We start from the raw sequence: 19,974 nt of genomic DNA, 5'->3' as shown, positions 1-19,974 counted from the left end.
AAAAAAACAATGGAGTCACCAAAAATTATTTAAAAGAGAAATCTGCATTAATTTGAGTAGTTTTAGGACTGAATATGTTTTATTTGACCTATCTTTAACCTAGCCATTTTTAAGTGGTATATATAAGAGTTTACTGTTAGGTATCGGTTTGTTAAATCACACTGTGTCAAAACAGGAGTGATAGTCCAAGTATTTAACAACTGGTTCGGCTCAGGTACAGCTCAGTCAGAACAGGCATCAGTCATAAGCAACCAGGTTAATACATACCGTTCAGTTCTGCTATATTTCTTCCTGAGACTTTTGACATCAAAGAACTTTTCACTTTTAATAATAGGCTGTCTCCCTTACCCTCATGCTTCTTACATTAGGCTCTAAATACAGGGTGGGGCAAAAGTAGGTATACAGTTGTGAGTGCGTGAAACAAAGAGTTTATTCTTGTATTATTATTTATTAATTACTATATTATTTTCCATGCAAACAACTGTAAAACCTACTTTTGTCCAAGTCTGTATATTACTTACTGGCACTACTTGAAAACATTTCAATGACAACACTTTGGATAGTTCAAGGCATTTTAGATTCCAGAACTTATTTTGTTCTGTTTCTAGTTATACCATCCAATAAACAAAATGTATGTAGAGTTTATGAAATCACCTCTACATTTTGAGCTAACTCTACTTTCCTGGGGTTTAAGTATATAATCAATATATTATCTTCATTGACAAAATGGAACCCAGCGAGATTAATTGACTTGGCTAATATTCTTAAAAACAGACCTAGGATTTCAAGGTGAACCCAGGCCTTAAAATCCTATTATTTCTTCATTTTACTACTCTGAAGAATAGCCCCAGTATTTTCAGCTTCATCAACAATTGTTTATTGACTATACGCTCTCTGACAAACACTGGGTGTTAGACACTAGAAAAAATAAAAATGAGGGCACAGCCTCTCTTGGAAACTACTATGCATTTTAGAAACAGATTATATAATCATAACACAGTGTGATAAATACTATGTAGGTATAGTTATGGTGGTTCAAATTTTTTTATGTGGGCCTGGGAAATAAGCCACAGAGGAGGGTACTTCAGGTGAATTTTAGGATAAGTCAGATTTCACAAGTCAGAGAAGTAAAGAAACCAGGATACCAAAATAGTATGTGCTACTCCTTATACCTAGAAATGATATCATAGCCTTTCTATTCTTTTTCTTTTTTCTTTTTTCTTTTTGATGTTTAGTTATAGTTGTTTCCATTTTCTCCACATTACTCTCCCCTGCTCTGTCCATCCCCCACCTTCCACTTTCAATCCTCCCACCCATTGTCTTTGTCCATGGGTCCTTTACACATGTTCCTTGACTTGACCTTTCTCCCCCATTATCTTCCACAACCCTCCTCTCTGGTCTCTGTCAGTTTGTTCTTTATTTCTATGTCTCTGGTTCTATTTTGCTTGCCTGTTCATTTCATTGATTAGGTTCCACTTACACGTGAGATCATATGGTATTTTTCTTTCACCACCTGGCTTATTTCACTTAGCATAATGCTCTCCAGTTCCACAAAGGGTAGGAGCTCCTTCTCTCTCTCTCTCTTTCTGTTGTGTACTATTCCATTATGTAAATGTACCATAGTTTTTTATCTATTCTTATTTTTATGCTTACTCAATATATTATTTTTCATATATATTCCAAGCATAAAGAAACTATATAAAGAATAATATAACGGACAACACGTGCCATTCTAACATTTAACTCTATCTAAACCTATTATTTTACCTTATTTGCTTCAGATATTTTTTTAGAAATAAAATATGAAACCTTGCAGATAACATAACACCTTTTGGGAACATATGCCTGACCATTTCCCTCACCAGCGGTGGGCCCTATTATGTATTTGAAGTTTATAACCATGTCAATACATGTAATTCTAGTTTCAGCTGAGTAGGATTATGTCACACTTTATTTTTTTACATATCTTCTTGTGCCCATATACATGAATTTCTCCTGTATATAAACTTAGGTTTGGAACTGCTGGATTTAGGAGATGTGGGTATCTAATCATTTAATCTATCTTTCTATCCTTGCCAATTCTTGGTTTTGTGAAACTTTAATTTTTTTCCAACATCTGGATTAGAAATGGGATATCATCACTCTCCTAATTTGAATTTCCATGATGAATTTCACACACTTGGCCATTTGTATTTCCTCTTTTCAGTTAATTATTCCCATGCTTCCCTTTTCCATTTTAGTACCTAAGTACACATTCATTTATCCTTAAATAATACATTTTTAGGTTATTTGCTTTTGAAATTTTTATAACTAAAATCATACTATGTGACTTTTTTGAAACTTTCTTTAGTCACCATGTCATAGAGATTTATGATAGATGCACCGTGTTTTATTTAACTAACTTTTTATAATTGGTTGTTGATCCTTAAAGAATGTACTGTAACTGACATAACCTTTTCATTGTTGATAGACATTTGGATAGTTTTATTTTTATATTATTTTTTTAATTTTTTTGCTTTATAACAAGGCTTCTGTAAGTGTTCTTGAACCTGACTCCTGGTGAAAATGGAGGAAAATTTCTCTCAGGTATACATAAAATAGTGAAATTAATAGGTCATAAATTATAGGTATGTTGTGTATATTCAGCTTTGATAAGTGATGTCAAGCTGGTTTTCAAAATAGCTTTACTGTTGTACAGTCCTAACAGAACTGAATGAGCATTTGCATTCCTCCATATGCTATATCCATCAGTTGATATTGTTTGACTTTTAAATTTTGCCTATCTGATAGGTGGAAACAGTATCACATATTTTTAAAGTCATTTTTTAAAAATATTATTTATTGATTCTAGAGAGGAAGAAAGGAAGAGAGAGAAGTGCAGCTTTGTTGTTCCACTTATTTATGCACTCACTGGTTGTTTTTTGTATATGCCATGACCAGGGGTCAAACCCACAACCTTAGTGTATTGAGATGATGCTCTGGTAACCAACTGAGTTAGCCAGCCAAGGCTTACAGGGTTGTTTTGGTCTTGTCTTTCTGTACTTGGTTCATTTGAACCCTCTTCTGTGAAATTTATTTTCCTTTTGCTCATTAACCTGTTAAGTACTTTGCTATTTCCTCACTTATTTGTAGAAATTATTTAATATATTCTAGATATACATGCTTTATAGATTATATGTGATGGGAATACGTTCTTCCAGTTTGAGCTTGCTTTTCCACTTTCTGTGTGGGATATTTTTCTTTTTCTGAATAAAGCTTTATTGTTTCCATTTGGTCCAAGGTATGGGAGGAGGATCCAGAGTAATTCAAAGGCTTTCTACTGGTTACAGGGAGAGACTCAGGAAGACATCAGACAGCAAGGAAATGCAGAGAAGCCCCTGGATGGTCTCTGGTCTCCAAGCCATGCTTGAGGTTGAACCTTCTGAAAGAACCTTAGCCCAACCCAGCCTGGGGGCCTGCCAGCCTGAGGTTAGTCAGGTGGTTGCACATCTTGTTGATGATTTTTACCTTCTCATCTGGGAAGTGGTTCTCCAGGAAGTCACAGGGATGAGGGCTTATGCCAGTAGAACCCAGGCATGCAGATCCAAAAGGGCCTGGGTCAGGCTCTTCTCCATGACCGTGGTGGCCTCCCTATCATCCTGACTTTCATCCCACTCATCTTGGGAAGGCTTCTCCATGTCTTGGAGGAGAGCATGGCTACTGAGCTGATCTTGCATCTGTAAGAGATGCTCAGCACCCTCACACTTCTCCTTGGCCCACTCTCTGAAGAAGAGACCCATGCCCTGTAGAACCACATCATTGGTGGAAATAAAAGCCCAGAAAAAGATAGGTGTAGGAGGCCTGCATATGGAGGTTGACCCAGGTGACTGACAGTGGCCTCCACCAGGGTGGAATAATTCTAACGAAATTGGAAGCTCATGAGTGCTTGACAATAAAGAATTAAGCTAAAAAAAAAAGTGTGTTTTCTGGTGTCTGAAGCCAAGGATGGCTGAGATGGTTCTGAAGGTGGTGAAAAAAGGTTGGAAGGTAGTCAGGAGCTAAAAAAGGGGGAGAGTCCCTGAGTCTGTTCTATCCAAACATTACTGAAGCAAGATCTGGGGAATCATTGACAATGCCTTCTGTGGTTCTTAAAATGAACAGAATTTCATGTAAATAAATGCACTAGCATTTTCCTTTATGACTTACTTTTTGTCTTACTAAAAAAAATCCTTCTGCCCTGGCCAGGTGGCTTAGTTGGTTAGAGTGCCATCCCCATGCACCAGAAGGTTTTGAGTTCAAACCCTGGTCAAACTGCATGCAGGAGGCAAACAGTCAATCTTTTTCTTTCTCTCTCACTCTTTATCACCTTCCTCCCACCACCCACATCCTTTCTCTCTTTAAAAAAAATCAATAAAATATAAACTTAAAATATAAACTCAGTTGAAAAATTAAAAAAAAAAGAAATGCAGACTCTAATCCCCACCCCACCCAATCGCAATAAGACCTCAAGGTGATCTGCAGATACCTGAAGAAGAAACTTCAAAAAAAAAAGTAAAGAAAAAGAAATTCTTTCCTGACCCAAGATCATAAAGAATTTCTTCTCAGTTTTTCTCTAAAACTTTTATATTTTTGCCTTTTACATTTAAATACTTAAAGCAACTGCAATGTATGTTGGTGATAATGTAAGCCTAGGGGTTTAAATTTTTTACATGAATGTTATAAGGATCACTCAAAAAGCTTTACAGTTTTGAAATCATAAAATTTAATGATTTATGGGTAAAAGGGGCAAACCTTAAGGGAACTTAAATAATATTTAAAACAGAGAGAAGGTAATCCTTTGAAATATCTTCAGATGTATCATATGGCCCAGTGTATTATCATTTCAAACCTTTTTTGGATACTTGAAAAGTATTCTGCAGCAATGAGGTTAAGTGTTCTAAACTTGTTGTTATATGTGTTGTTCAACTATTCCACATCCTTAGGGATCTGTGGATCTTTTATCAGCTCAATTCATCAATTATTGAGTGGAATGTCTCAAAATATCAATTACTACAATTGCTGAATTTTCTATTTTATCTCTGAGTCCTGCCAATTTAATTGGAATATATATATGTATATATACATATATATATATAATATGTCAATTATATAAAGATATAATTGGCAGACAGATATAGATATTTAATTATATAATTGCAGGTATCCTTAATATATAACAATTTTTACAGAGTACAAGATTATAATTTTTCTATCTTTAGTAAACTGAACATTTTAACATATGCAAAAACTTTCTCAACATGTAGTAATGATTTTTTCCTTAATATCTATTTTCCAAAATATGAATATAGTCAAGTTTTTGGTGTAGCATTTATTCAGTATATTTTTCTACCCTTTTATTTCCATAATTCCATATTTATATGCTATAAGCATATTTTGTATAAATAACCTATAGATGAACTTTTTCCCACAATCTGACAGTCTGTTCTTTGAACTTGACATTTAAATTTATTTTTCTTTATTATACTTACAGGTATATTTGGATTTATTTCTAACATTTTGTGTTTTCTTTTGCCCAGCATTTTCTGTTTCTTTTTCTTTATTGTTTTGCTTTAAGTGACTACTTTTTATTTTACTATATTGTTGCTCTACTACTTTGGTTATTTATATGTTTCATTTCTATTATTTTAATGTTACCCAATAAATGTATTATTTTTTAATGATATAGTTTTCCTTTTATTTTTTATTTACAGTTAACATTCATTATTATTTTGTATTAGTTTCAAGTGTACAGCATAGTATTTAGCTATTTGTATAGGGTGGGGCAAAAGTAGGTTTAGAGTTGTGAGTACACAAAACTGTTTATTCTTGTATTATTATTTATTATTGTGTTATTTTCTATAGGAGAAACTGTAAACCTACTTTTTCCCCACCCTGTATAGTTGACAAAGTGATCCTGCCCATAGGTTTAGTAACCATCTGACATCATACATAGTTATTACCATATTTTTCGGACCATAAGATGCACCTAGGTTTTAGAGGATGAAAACAGGAAAACAACTTTTGAAGCAAAAAAAATGTGGTAAAGTATTTAATAACATAAATAAAGTAACATTTCACTGATGTAAATGTAAATAGAACTCAACAGCAGCATTAACAACCATAATTCCTCCCAAATGAGAGGAGTGCATCTTATAGTCCAAAATATATGGTGTATTATTATTGTCTATATTCCTTGTGTTGTACTTTACTTGCTAGTGACTATTTTTTAACTGCTAATTTGTACTTCTTAATCCCTTCACCTTTTTCACCCAGCACCCTAACGACAGTTCCATCTGGCAACCATAATTTTGTTTTCTGTCTGTGAGTCTGTTTCTGTTTTGTTTATTTTGTTTTGTAGATTTCACATGTAAGTAAAATATAGTATTTGTCATTCTCTGACTTATTTCAATAGGCATAATATTTTCTAGGTCCATCCATGTTATCACAAACAGTAAGACATTCCTTTTTATGGCCAGAAAGTATCCAGTCATGTGATATGAAAAATAGAGACATTTATTGAAGATACAAGACAGAAGAAACATTGTACACAGGGCAATGATGCCTCAGTCCCTTTCAAAGTAGGCACCTTGGGACCTCACACAGTTCTCCCAATTGCCATCAGCTACCCTGTCATATTTTCCTGAATCCCAATGATGGTCTGAAATCTCTTCCCTTTCAAAGGTGATTTTAGTTTGGGAAAAGCCAGAAGTCACAGGATGCCAAATCTAGGCTGTAGGGGGCGCTGAGTCACCTGGGTGGTTTGATGTTTCTCCAAAAATTCTGTATAAGACATGATGCATGAGCAGATGTGTTTCTGTGATGAAGCTACCAATCACCAGTTGCCCATAGCTGTGGCCTTCTAAATCACACTGCAGAGGAATGTTCAAGCCTAACACAAAATCTGATGCAGATTTGTTGCTCTATTGGCTCAAGTCATTTTGAATGTGATAGCCACGAAGTACACACACTCACTCAATGGCATCTACTGTCCCCGCTGACTAGTACAATGACGTCCTCATAGTTCACACATGCTTATTCCAGTCCACTCTCCTTAGCTGCCAGGTTGCACTGATAGCGTGCAACTGTTCTCATTATATTAACAATGGTTGGACTTTTTCCAGACAGACCTTGGTATGTACCACATCTTCTTTATCCAGTCTATCAATGCACACCTAGGTGGCTTCAGTATCTTGGCTATGGTAAACAATGCTGCAGTAAACATCGTGCTGCATACATCTCTTTGAATTCGTGTTTTGAATTTGGGGAATAAATCCCCAGAAGTGGAATTGCTGGGTCATAAGGTAGTTCTATTTATAATTTTTTGAGGAACCCCCATACTATTTTCTGTAGTGACTATAGCAATCTATATCCCCACCAATAATGCATGAAGGTTCCCTTTTCTCCACAAAACCATTTGTTTGTTGATTATTGATAATAGCCATTCTGACATGTCATTCTGACGTGACAGATTTCATTTTGGTTTTAATTTGCATTTCTCTGATAATTAGTGACATTGAGCATCTTTTCATATATCTATTGGTATCTGTATGTTATCTTTGAAAACAATGTCTATTCAGGTCCTCTGCCCATTTTTTAATTGGGTTGTTTGTGCAGGGAGGGGTTAGTGTTAAGTTGTATGAGTTCTTTATTTTAGGTTCTCTGAAGATGGATTTGCAGAAGCATAAGTCAACCCCATCTTTTCAAGCTGGGCCTTCTTGATCAATATACCTTTACTTACTTCACACTCAGATGTATTAAATATTGGTCTTTCTTTTGAAGTGCTGGGCACACTAATCTTGTAACACTTTTTCATTCTCTTTTTCTATTTCTTTGTATTGATTAAGATTTCTTTAGTCCCCTCCCCTCTTTTTTTCTCTTGCTGTGTTTGGCAGTTTTACAACTTATGTCTGTTTTGTTGAGCTTACTCTTAATTTTAACAGACATGATGTTAGAGTAGAGAGTTAGTAGATAGTAACAAAACAGGAGGGTGTGAACAGAACCAGATATCTGATTAAGCCTAATTAAGTAGGAAAAAACAGCTTTATAGCCACCCTGGGGAATAACCAACATGTTCGGCCAAACAGAGCAAAACATCCAACTAGGCAGGAAGGATGGCTTTTCGGTTACTCCGGGGAGTCCACGTGACTAAAGGCAGTGGGATGGGGTGGGGAGGGTGAAAATAAGTGGGACTTCCTCTTACTAAGTGCATGCAAAGTAGAAGCCAAAATGGCAACTATACGAGAGGGAGGAGACCAGCCTGGGAAAGTCTGGGGAAAAGATTGGATAGTTTGAAAGAAAGCCTGCTCTTTCCAAAACCCCAATGGAACGTTATTTTCTCTGATAACAATAACTGTTGTACAAAGTCTAATGATGGTATAATCAAAACTTATACCATCCTCTAAAACAATGTAAGACCTTGAAGTACTTACCTTTGGTCATTTATTCCCACTGTACATATCATTACATTTTATGTACTTCACCTTAATTTTTTATTGAAAATTTTACATGGATTTTTCATTTCTTCACTTGTTTACATTTTAATTGATATTTTTTAATTTAAACATTTCATTGTTGTTCTATTATAGTTGTCCCGATTTTTCCGCTTTTGCTCTCCTCTAATCTGCCTACCCCCTGCTCCCAACTCAGTCCCCACGCTGTTGTCCATGTCCATGGGTCATTCATACATGTTCCTTGACTACTTCCATTTCTTTCTTCCCACCCTTATCCCTCTCTCCCCTACCCCTGCTGACTGTCAGTCTGTTCCTTATTTCCATGCCTCTACTTCTACTTTTGATCATTGGTTTGCTTTATTCATTAAGTTCCTCTTATAGGTGAGATCATATGGTATTTGTCTTTTACTGCCTGGATTATTTCACTTAGCATAATGCTCTCCAGTTCCATCCATGCTGTCCCACAAAAGGTAGGAGTTTTTTCTTTCTGCTGCATAGTATTCCATTGTGTAAATGTATCACAGTTTCTTGATCTACCCATTTACTATGGGTACTTAGGCTGTTCCTAGAACTTGTCTATTGTAAATTGTGCTACTATGAACATTTTGGTACATAGGTTCATCGAAATGATATTTCAGGATTCTTAGAGTATGATGCCAGCAATGATATCATTGGGTCAGTCAAAGGCAGTTCCATTTTTAGTTTTTTGAGAAAATTCCATACTATTTTCCCAATTGGCTGCACCAGTCTTCATTCCCACCAACATTGTACTAGGGTTCCCTTTTCTCTATATCTTCACCAGCACTTCTTGTTTGTTGACTTGTTAATGATGGCATTTCTGACAAGTGTGAAGTGGTATCTCATTGTGGTTTTAATCTGCAACTCCCTGATGACTAGTGATGTTGATCATCCTCTCTTATGTCTCTGGGCTCTCTCTATGTCCTCTTTGGAGAAGTATCTGTTCAGGTTCTTTTCCAATATTTAATTGGGTTATTTGTCTTCCTAGTGTTGAGTCATATGGGTTTTTTACATATTTTGGAGATCAAACCCTTGGCCAAGGTATCATTGGCAAAAACGTTTTTCCATACAATTGAATCCTCTTTCATTTTGATGATGTTTTCTTTAGCTATACATTAGATTTTTAATATGTTATAGTCCCATTTGTTTATTTTTCCCTTTATCTCCCTTGCCCTAGGAGATACATTGTTGAAAATATTGCTGTGTGGGATATCTAAGATTTTCCTGCCTATGTTTTCCTCTGGGACTTTAATGGTGTCACAAGTTATACTTAAGTCTTTTATGCATATTGAGTTTATCCTGGTATATGATGTAAATTAGTGGTCTAGTTTCTTTTTTTTCATTTAAATACTTTTAAATTAGCATTATGGTTATTACCTATTTACATAGTCAATGCTTTTTTGACTATGTAAATTTACCAACTTGTTTTGATGTCTTTGCTTCTTATAATGCTTACATCTCAGAAAGTCTTTCTGAGATCCTTTCATTTCTTCCACAAGTATATTCTTAAATAGATCTTTTGAGGAGTTCATCTTTATGTAAAAATTTCTTTATTCTTTCCTAAGTTTTTAATTCCAAAGTTGCATTCTTTTTCTCTCAGTGTATTAAAATATGCCAACTGCTTTCTGGCCTTTGTTTTTTGGTTTTTTTAAAAATTTATTTAATTATTTTTAAGTACAGTATTCTGTCTATTACTCCCATCCCATTCCACCCCCTATGCTCTCCCCCTCCCTCCCATTTCCACCCTTCTCAGTTGTTGTCCATGTATCCTTTATATAGGTTCCTCTAAATCCCTCCCTTATTTCCCCTGAAATCCCCTCCCCTCTCCCCCCTGGTCACTGTCAGCCTGTTCTCTATTTCAGTGTGTTTGGTTATATTTTGCTTGCTTGTTTCTTTTGTTGTTTAGCTTCCTGTTAAAGGTGAGATCATATGGTATTTGTCCTTCAACACCTGGCTTATTTCACTCAGCATAATGCTTTCCAGTTCCATCCATGATGTTGCAAAAGGTAGGAGCTCCTTTCTTTCTGCTGCATAGAATTCCATTCTGTATATATACCATAGTTTTTTGATCCAGTCATTTACTGATGGGCCCTAGTTTGCTTCCAACTCTTGGCTATTGTAAATTGTGCTGCTATGAACATTGGGGTGCATAGGTTCTTTGGGATTGGTGTTTCACGGTTCTTAGGATACAATCCTAGCAGTGGAATTGCTGGGTCAAAAGGCAGGTCCAATGTTAGTTTTCTGAGAAAATTCCATACTGTTTTCCATAATGGTTGTACCAGTCTGAAATCCCACCAACAGTGGACCAGTTCCCTTTTCCCCCACACCGTCTCCAACATTTGTTGTTTATTGCTTTGTTGATGATAGCCATTCTCACTGGTGTAAAGTGGTATCTCATTGTGGTCTTAATTTGCATCTCTCTGATAGCTAGCGATATTGAGCATATTTTCATGTGTCTCTGGATCCTCTGTATGTCCTCCTTGCAGAAGTGTCTGTTCAAGTCCTTTCCCCATTTTTTAATTGGGTTAGTTGTCTTCTTAGAGTGAAGTCGTGTGAGTTCTTTGTATATTTTGGAGATTAAACCTTTGTCTGAGGTATCATTGGCAAATATGTTTTCCCATACAGTTGGTTGTCTTTTTATTTTAATGCTGTTTTCTTTAGCTGCACAGAAGCTTTTTATTTTGATGAGATCCCATTTGTTTATTCTTTCCTTTATAGTCCTTGCTCTAGGGGACATATCAGTAAAAATGTTGCTGCGTGAAATATCTGAGATTTTCCTACCAATGTTCTCCTCTAGGACTTTAATGGTGTCACGGCTTATATTTAAGTCTTTTGTCCACCTTGAATTTATTTTGGTGTATGGTGTAAGTTGGTGCTTGAGTTTCATTTTTTTGCATGTAGCTGTCCAGTTCTCCCAACACCATTTGTTGAAGAGTCTATCTTTACCCCATTTTATGTTACTGCCCCTTTTGCCGAATATTAATTGACTATAGAGAATTGGGTTTATTTCTGAGTTCTCTGTTCTGTTCCATTAGTCTATGTGCCTGTTTTTATGCCAGTACCAGGCTGTTTTGATTACAGTGGCCTTGTAATACAGTTTGATATCAGGTATTGTGATCCCTCCTACTTTGTTCTTTCTCAACATTGCAGCTGCTATTCGGGGTTGTTTATAGTTCCATATAAATTTTGAAGTGTTTGTTCTATGTCTGTGAAATATGCCATTGGTACTTGAATAGGTATTGCATTGAATCTGCAAATTGCTTTGGGTAGTATGGACATTTTGATGATGTTAATTCTTCCAATCCATGAACACAGTATATGTTTCCATTAGTTTGTGTCTTCCTTGATTTCTTTCTTCAGTGTTGTGTAGTTTTCTGCATACAGGTCTTTTACCTCCTTGGTTAGGTTTATTCCCAGATATTTTATTTTTGTTTTAGCTATATTGAATGGGATTTTTTTCTTGATTTCTGCTTCTGCTGATTCATTGTTGGTATACAAAAATGCCTTTGTATCCTGCTGTTTTGCCAAATTCACTTATTAGTTCGAGCAGTTTTTTGGTAGAGGCTATAGGATTTTCCATGTACACTATCATGTCATCTGCAAACAATGCCAGTAGAAACGTGCTATTTTTTAAAGATTTTTATTTATTTATCTTTAGAGGAGAAGGGAAGGAGAGAGGGAGAGAAATATTAATGTATGGTTGCCTCTTGTGTGTCCCCTGCTGGGAGACACAACCCTGGCCTGCAACCCAGGCATGTGCCCTGACTGAGAATCGAACCACGATACCTTGGTTCACATCCCATGCTCAATCCACTGAGCTACACCAGCCAGGGCAGAAACATGCTATTTATCTATATGTTATTCCATTGTAGGAAAACTGTACTTTTCCTCAGATTGTTTTTAAATTATTTATTGATTGATTGCTAGAGAGAGGGGAAGGGAGGGAGAAATAGAGGGAGAGAAACATCAATGTGTGGTCACTTTAAGAGTGTCCCCTACTGGGGACCTGGCCCACAACCCAGGCATGTGCTTTGACTGAGAATTGAACCAGCAACCCTTTGGTCTGCAGGCAGGTACTCAATTCACTGAGTCATACCAGCCAGGGATGGTTTTAAGTTTTGCTCATCATGGAGATGGTTCTATTATATTTACTAAAATCAATTAACTTTCTTCTCTCCATGATTTCCTCCCTTCACCTAGAATTGTCTGTTTTCCTGGTGGCAGTTTCCCTCTGCATCTATGCTTTAAGATTTAGATTGTGAGCTAATATTCAGGAGTGCTTTCCCTAAAAGTATTCATTTATTCTGGATTAAAGGAGTGTCAGTCTGTTACGTAAAAGTTAGAAAATGAAAAAAGGAGGAGAAAGGGTAGGAGGGAGCCTATTGTCCTTAACAGAAAAGCAGATAAAAATAATTTTGCCTAACTGCCTCTGGTCATGTAGCTGTTTCACAACAGATGACCAGATGTTGCCTAGAGTTGAAGATAAGGACCCGGGGAACAGACGCCTATACATGCCTATTTGGGTGGTCAAATCATCCATCAAGAAAACAGGTATGGTCCGCACCACTGTTACCTGCCAGTCAATGTGTAACTCCCATTCTCTAATGTCATACTAACCCTAACCTCGCCCCACAAATTGTGTAAGTCCTCAGGACAAGGGGCATGAAGCCTCTTTCACCACCTTCTCTTCCTTGAGAACGTACTGATAAATTCTGCTTGCATATTACTTAACTTGCTGATCTGTAACTCTTCACTGTGTCAGCAAGAAGAATTGAGTTTTCCACAAGTCCAGATGTTTTGCATTGTTTTTGACAGACACACAAGGAATCTCACCTGTGGAGAAGTATAGGAAACTTTTAATAGTAACACAGTTTTTAAAATTATAAAAACTATGGTTATCAGTTTTTAGGAGAAGCTATTATTTTTGGATCACCTGAGCAGCACTGAGACAGAACTTCTTCCATGCAATCTTTGAGCAGAGGGTGTGTGTGTGTGTGTTTGCTAGTCCCCCATTTTAGAACAGTGCAATCCCATGTGAGCTGTGGCTTTATCGTGAGAGATCCAGTTCTCTGTGGCCTCTCCTCCCAGGCCAGTTGGGTGTTAAACTACCTTGTTTAAGGAGACCCTCTTAGCTTAATCACCTTCTTTCTTCCTGTCCCCACACCAACATAGGGCTGAAGTAATGTCTGTTCACATGCTCTGTTTACTTTTGGATTCCAGTTCATCCTATTTTTTTCATTAAGCTACCTATTTTATCCTTCACTTCTAGGTCTTTTTAGAAGAATATTTTCAGTTTTTTTCTCTTCTGTTACAGTGATTGAAATAGAAGTCTTTCCCTGAAATTTTTTGTAGAATTTCTACTCCCTTTTCATATTTCAGTTCAAAAGTTACTTCCCAAGTGATTTGTTGCTTCATCCCTATTGTATGCTACCACAGTACTTTATAATGAGAAGTTTTTCACTTCTCATTATTCACAATTTGTAATTACACATTATTGTCCAATTCTGATTAATTTTTATCTCCCCCACAAGTTATTTAGCTCCACAACTGGATGAAAAATGTCTATTTTGTTTATTCATGATGGTCACAAAACCCAGTACAGTTCCAGGCACAAAGCTTATACTCAGTAAATATTTGATAAATGAATGAATATGAAGAACCTGGAGGAACACAATAAAAATTAATACATGTCACTCAAGTGTTGGAATGTAGGCTTTGTAATATAAGATGAAGAAAATTAGAGCTAATTTTAAGTTGAAGAAAAGTGTTAAAAAGAAAGGCAATATCCCTCTGAAGGTGTTTGCAGAAATACAGGGAGGAGCACTGCATTTGGTGGTTTGCTCCAAACTTTATTAGACAATTTTGGAAATGTTGCTCATCCTCTATTGTTTTTTAAATGACAGATAATAATGCTCACTTGGTAAGGTTGCTATGAGAACTAAGCAAAATAAAGAATATAAAATGGGACCTAAATCATATTCTGGATTTACAAATGGCAATAGCCCTGCTACACCTGGGAATCTTTTAAAGAGAATTTACTTAGATGAAAAAAATTACACTCCTAAGAAATCCCTCCTGAGTATAAGGATGTTCAAGAATGGGCTAGTGAGCTTGGGATGATTTGTTGCTTCTGCTGGAGACCTGCTTGCGGGGGAAGGGGAGCACTGTGGTTCATGTGCATCCGGTTTGAATCAACTGGTCTTGGGGTGAGGGGGATGGCTTAGGTGGCCATTTAACTCCTTCCTGCCTATGAGTCTTGATTAACTGCACATATCCAGAAAGAACGGAAAGATTTCTTATCCACTGAACTGGCTAAAGCGCTTTTTCTACATTTCAAAGTGTTAGTCACTAGCAGGTATTTAAATCATTTCCCACGCTCTCACATTAGCACTAATATGCTCAAAGTTACATTTTCTTAATGAGGTATCTTGATAATGAAGTGCTTCACTTGTGATCCTGAGAAGAAAAATCAGCCTTCCAGCCATATGGGGACAGCTGAGATACCACAAACTCAGAATCCCTTTGAACATAAACTTCCTTCCAGAGGGAACATGCAGGACTCCCCCCAGGTGCAAGATGAGGGGCAAAAGGAGGAAAGAGAGAGAACCTTTAAAAAAGACTGTTTAAATTAAGAGTTTAGTATTTCTTCACATGGTAAATTCTGTCCCGAAGTCCCTAACATCAATTCAGTCAGTAATTAAAAAGAGGTATGATTCGCAGTGATATTAAACCTCACCTTATGTTTTGTCTGTTCAGAGAGCTGACTTCACGCATGCACAGAAGGCTCCTGACATGTTGTGATTTAAAGGACATCAGAAACTATCCTTCATCCTAAAATTTCAGCCTATCTGCAACATTTCATCATTGCAGTTGATTCTTACTTTGAAAATGCAAATGCAAATATCTTTAACACAGATGCTTCTGGACTCACGATGGGGTTATGTCTCAATGAACCTACTGTAAATAAAAAATATCAAAAATGCATTTAATACACCTAACATACCAAACATTATAGTTTCACCTAGGTGAGCTTAAACATGCTCAAATCACTTACATTAGCCTACAGTTGGGCAAAAGCATCTCCCTGCCACTACCCAACATCACAAGAGACTATCTTACGACACATCACTAGCCTGGGAAAAGATCAAATTCAAAATTCAAAGCATGATTTCTACTGAGTGCATAACTTTCACTCCATTGTAAGGTTGAAAATCATTAAGTCATACCATTGTAAGCCAGGGGCTGTATGTACATTTAATTGGCTGCACTGCAACCACATGCGTGTAAAATAGGTTGCATATTCTAGGAGGTCCATGAGGAGATTAAATAATCCTGAAACATTTTGCATCACTATGGTGACCTCCTTGAATCCACTCCATCCCTTCTCCATTAGATAATAGCCAGTCAAAAGCTGTGTAGATATGCCTTATTGCCATAAGTTAACAGTATAATTTGCTCTCTCTCTTTTTTTGTTTTGTTTGAAGAGAACTTTTTTTTGATATTAATTTTTTATTTTCTTTTTCCAATTTTTTAATTTAATTATTTTCCAAGTACAGTTTTCTGTGTATTACTCCCATCCTATCCCACCCTCCGTGCTCCCCTCTCCCTCCCATTTTCACCCTTCTCAGTTGTTGTCCATGTATCCTTTATATAGGTTCCTCTAAATCCCTCCCCTATTTCCCCTGAAATTCCCTCCCCTCTCCCCCCTGGTCACTGTCAGCCTGTTCTCTATTTCAGTGTGTTTGGTTATATTTTGCTTGCTTGTTTCTTTTGTTGTTTAGCTTCCTGTTAAAGGTGAGATCATATGGTATTTGTCCTTCAACACCTGGCTTATTTCACTCAGCATAATGCTTTCCAGTTCCATCCATGATGTTGCAAAAGGTAGGAGCTCCTTCTTTCTTTCTGCAGCATAAAATTCCATTGTGCATATGTACCACAGTTTTTTGATCCATTCATTTACTGACGGGCACCTAGGTTGCTTCCAACTCTTGGCTATTGTAAATTGTGCTGCTATGAACATTGGGGTGCATAGGTTCTTTGGGATTGGTGTTTTAGGGTTCTTAGGATACAATCCTAGCAGTGGAATTCCTGGGTCAAAAGGCAGGTCCAATTTTAGTTTTCTGAGAAAATTCCATACTGTTTTCCATAATGGTTATACCAGTCTGCAATCCCACCAACAGTGGTGCTCTCTCTTTAAACCACGGTGGGTTTAAAGCACAGTAAGAGCACAGCACTCCTCAGGTCAAACACATTGCTTGAGATTTATTTCAGGCTTTACATTTACACAGAACATTATCTTTAAAAAGCAGAGGAACTTCTTCAGTGACTGAACAATAGTACTACTGAAGCCATTCTGTGTCCATGAGGGAAGCCAGAGTGAGGACCAAAACAAGAGACACAGGAGCATGGAATCACAGACACTATAGTTTGTGTTCACCACACCTGAAGCCTGAATTCTTAGTTTCATAGGCAAATATGGCTTTGTTACCTTAAAATATAAAAAGCTATTGAGTCGAGTACACTTGCTTATATACCCATCTAAAAAGAGAGAACTTGCTTTTTAATGATTGATTATTAATGAATAATGATTCTATTCTCTGTGAGTTTCCTAAGGCTGGCATAACTTTCTTCCAGTAGTGGTGGTAAAGGGTTCTGGGGAAGAAATAGGAGAAATTTCACAAAAGAAGAGATAAGAGTGGCTGGCCATTCTAAGGAGTAAATAAATGTTCTCTGGGTAGGTCAGGGCAAGGGGCAAGTGTTCTGAAAATTTAAAGAATATATATATATATATATATATATATATATATAGTAGGTTTTAAAGTAGGTTTAAATCTAAAGTAGGTTTTAAATCTACTAAGGTAGGTTTAAATCTAAAGTAGGTTTTCTGTTAAGCTCCAAACTCAAAACAATTTTCCAAATTGAATTGATTCGAGTCCATGAAAAATTCTTTCTTTATGAACAAGGAAAAGATTACACACAAGTATTCCACTGAGACCAGTGATTGTGAAGTGTGTGTCTAAATAAGAGATAATTGCACATGTAATATCCATTAGGGCAAGAACCAAGATGCTTTTGGTGAGGATGAAGTTTCTGAAGCATGCACTTCAGGATTTGGTGATAGCAAACACATTATGTGTTATATTGAATTATGCCACAAGATTTATTTGATGTGACCTCAACTTGACAAACTCAGTGACATTTTAAATTTAATCCTCTCTCTAAAGTTTAAGCAGACCTTGATAGGTAAGATGACAAATTTATCATCTGCACTGAGAAGCAGCATTCTCTGTGGCCCAGGTATCACCTGGGCCTAGCAGAACAGCTCCTTTAGCTTTGAATTTTTTAAATTTCTTCCTACAAAAGCTTGTCTCTATTTTCCGGGGTCAGGCTGGGGACCAGATACCATATTGTTTTCTCATTTTCCAACTTTTAAAAAAATTTTAAAAAAGATTATTTATTTTTTAGAGAGAGGGGAAGGGAGGGAGAAAGAGAGAGAGAAACATCAATGTGTGGTTGCTTCTCATGTGGTCCCCACTGGGGACCTGGCCGGCAACCCAGGCACGTGCCCTGACAGGGAACTGAACCGGCGACCCTTGCATTCACAGCCTGTGCTCAATCCACTGAGCCACACCAGCCAGGGCTCATTTTCCAACTTTTATCAATCTGTTCCCTTAGAGCCAACCTATATCTCCTCCTTCTTGTTAGCATATGAATCCATTTCTTCATATAAATTAGCTCATACAAATACACATTCATCCAATTTCACTCTTTAGCTTAACTAGGACATCCTGTAGCATATGTAATATAATTGAGGAAGTAGACTTTACCCTTCATCTAGCCAAAATGCATTAATATATTAAAGCCAAGAGCATAATACACTGATGTGTAGAATAATACAATATACTTAAATTTTGATTAAGCAGTAGATCCGAGTACCCATGTGATAAACAGGTAGGAGCATTGCCTGCTGCTGTGTTCTGGTGGACGTATTCCCGGTTACTTCCTCCTGACCAGCACTTATTTTATTGCACAGAAGCACCACATAAATGAATCTCAGATATAATTTAAAGACAGCCAACATTGTAAACATAGCCTCTGGAGGGAGATGTAATTGATGTGGTCTTGCTTAGTTAGTTGTGTGTTAAAATAACTTACTTCATGCAGATTGTTGAGACTGAGGCCACCTGAATCACTAATGTTGTTAAAAGAGGTTTGCATAGAATTCACTTAAATGCAACAGATTCCTTGCCATTCATTTGTAATTTAACAACATAAATGTAACTTTAAGTTGGTCTCTCAGTCATTCTGTATTGAGAGATAAAGGCTTATTAGTCATAAACCCATTATCAAGAGACATTTCAAAATGTAAAGCTATCACCTTCTCTAAGTGAAAGCATGAGATAAATTACACATTAAAAGAGGGAAACTGGTAACTTCCAAAAGAGCTTCACCTTGTCTTAAGTCTCTCCATGTTGGGGTTTAACAAGAGAGACGAGAATTTTCCTCCTGAGGAAATCTAGGCTGCCAGAAGCACAATTGTCAGATGGAACAGGTGTATTTTCTGATAGTTTCTTAGCTAGTAAATGACACACTGGGATTAATCTCAGATTCCCATAATATCAAATGTCACACACTTAAACAGTAACACTTCATAGTAGAAAAATGATTCAAAACTGGCCCTGCATAATAATTGTGTCAAAAGTATCATCATTATTGGCCATAATAATAATGCATGGAGAATGCTCCATTCATTCATTTGTTCCCTAGTCTTTCACTTAATGTTCATTCATACTTTTAGTCATTGTCATTCATGATATGAAAAAATATTCTCAAAAGAATATGTGGACTCATTCTTTTTGGAATCATTTATTGGTTTAAATATTTTATGTGACAATTTAGATTTATACAGTAAATAAATGCATGACTTAAACAGATAGTTTTGTAATGAATAATGTAAATATAACACACTACTATCATTTCTACATTGTTTTATAAGAAACCCAGGTTTTCATCACTTATTTTTCATATACAAATTTACCTTGTCCTGCAGTGTGAAATACAAAGACATTTTGCATAATGAAACACACTATTTACATTGTGCATGATTTAGCATAATTATGAATAAACATAATTAAATAAATAAAAAGTGGTATAACATGAAAAGCAAAAAGATACAGTAGATGTTTATAATCTTATAAGTGCTTGCATACTTTTACATTTACTAGTATTCTTAAAATTGTAGTGAAATGAGACATGTTTTATCATTTCTCTAAACCTGTACTACTGAATAAAGAAAACTATTTTAAAATATAATATGAAACACTAAATGAAGCTTTTTTTTAAAATTAATGGTACAGGCTTAGAAGATGCATTCATGTTTTAAAAAATGGAAAATAGCTTGACATTTCAAAATATGTGTAATTTAACCATGCCCTACAGATTTATTAGTATATTTACCTGGTATTATCTGATGACGTAATATAAGTTT

The 19,974-nt window shown here is 36.2% G+C and overlaps 1 pseudogene; it reads right to left on the bottom strand.

Moving 5' to 3' along the window:
- Positions 1 to 3,432: 3,432 nt before the first annotated feature.
- On the bottom strand, positions 3,433 to 3,919 carry LOC118988264 (ferritin light chain-like; annotated as a pseudogene).
- Positions 3,920 to 19,974: the final 16,055 nt, after the last annotated feature.

Source organism: Sturnira hondurensis, unplaced genomic scaffold (genome assembly GCF_014824575.4).
Source record: "Sturnira hondurensis isolate 20B ecotype Veracruz unplaced genomic scaffold, ASM1482457v3 Scaffold0006213, whole genome shotgun sequence".
Taxonomy (NCBI): domain Eukaryota; kingdom Metazoa; phylum Chordata; class Mammalia; order Chiroptera; family Phyllostomidae; genus Sturnira; species Sturnira hondurensis.
The sequence above is the reverse complement of the archived record's forward strand: the minus strand, read 5'-3'. Positions and strand labels throughout refer to the sequence as shown.